Source organism: Microtus ochrogaster, chromosome X, assembly GCF_000317375.1.
Source record: "Microtus ochrogaster isolate Prairie Vole_2 chromosome X, MicOch1.0, whole genome shotgun sequence".
NCBI lineage: Eukaryota > Metazoa > Chordata > Mammalia > Rodentia > Cricetidae > Microtus > Microtus ochrogaster.
The window spans coordinates 11,604,606-11,606,147 of record NC_022026.1 but is presented as its reverse complement, the minus strand read 5'-3'; the positions used below and the strand labels follow the sequence as shown (position 1 = coordinate 11,606,147).

General features: G+C 44.4%; 1 protein-coding gene across 1 annotated transcript in view; it reads left to right on the top strand.

The window, feature by feature from the left end:
* Window positions 1-1,542, top strand: part of LOC101998703 (methyltransferase-like protein 7A) — a 5,488-nt gene that overhangs the window by 705 nt on the left and 3,241 nt on the right. The window lies entirely within an intron of this gene.

Genomic DNA, 1,542 nt, shown 5'->3' with positions numbered 1-1,542 from the left:
AACCCTAACCCTAACCCTAACCCTAACCCTAACCCTAACCCTAACCCTAACCCTAACCCTAACCCTAACCCTAACCCTAACCCCAAGGATGGTCCTGTCAATTTCTGGTATATTCTAAACTAAAAGGTTCACTTAAAAAAAATAAGGAAGGACTTTTTTTTTTTTAAAGAAAAAGAGTGGCGAATGACTACAAAGGTAAGGACTGACAAATCAAAATGTAAAAAATTCTAAGCTGCTGCAAAGGCGAGAGCCTGCAGGACAGCTCAAATATTGAACTTGGTAACAGTAGCTCCCAGAACAGCTGAAGGGTTCATGCCCCCCCAAATTAAAAAACATTACAAGTGCCAGCACTGGGGAGGCAGAGGCAGGCTGATCTCTATGAGTTTGAGGCCAGCCTGGTCTACATAGTGAAGCCTAGGCCAGCCAAGGCTATACACCAAGACCCTGTCTCAAAAATCAAAACAAACAAAAATTGGCAAGTCACTAAGGACAATGATTTTGTTTCTTAAAACTGGTCAGAGTAAACAAAAAAAAACCAAGATGAGCAACTGGGCAAGATCAGAAACATAAATTAAAATAGTCATTGTATGAGAAAGACCTAGAGGCCATTTTTAACTGTGACACTGCCTGAGACATAGTCTAGGTACTGGGGTGGATTTGGGACGGGGCCCTCATACAGCAAAAGTTTTTGAAGACACTAGGCATATCAAAGTATCAAGTGAGCATAATTTTATCTACTAGAAATTTATCTACAGCTACACATGTGCAAAACCTTGTCCATCATTAAGGTTAGTCATTAACGGAGCATTGGCATTTAACAGGAGAAAACCTGTCTGTGGATGGGAGTCACATAGTCAGGAACGCCGTAGCTATTAAAAAGTTGGCTGGGTGTGGTGGTAAACACATAAATCCAGTGAAAGTCAGTGTCTCGGAGGCTGGGGGCTCAGCATAGTCTCTCTGGAACAAGGACAGGTGCACAGTGATCAAACTAGCAGGTAAAGATCCATAGCCATGCCTCACACACACTGACATGGCCTCGGTTGTCTTTGTTAGCATCTATGGTTGCCTAATGGAACCCAGATCATCATGACAGCCTCAGTTTACCCTAACCATGACCCTCTTAAGAAGATACTTATGATCATCCTTCCAGAAAAGAGGTTTAAGAGATGCACCAAGATACACAGCAACGGCTTTAACGTTTTTTGAATCCAGGTCTCATTCTCACTGAATTGCACTAAGCTGGCCTGAAACTCTGTAAGTAGACCAGGGTGGCTGTGAACTCACAGAGATCTGCCTTCCAAGTACTGTATTAAAGACACGCACCAACACACCCTGCCCAGGTCCAGCTCTTCAGTGAAAATATTGCTGCCCAGTGTCATTGTTATTCTTGTGGTCCCTGCCCTAGCCACGCCCACTCCTTTTAACCTCTGACCACCCGCCCATCGCTCTCTCTCTCCCTGTGTTCTCTCCCGGTGTACACATGGGCTTTGCCTCTCTCCTTCTCTTTCTCCTCTCTCTCTCTCTCTCTCTCTCTCTCTCTCT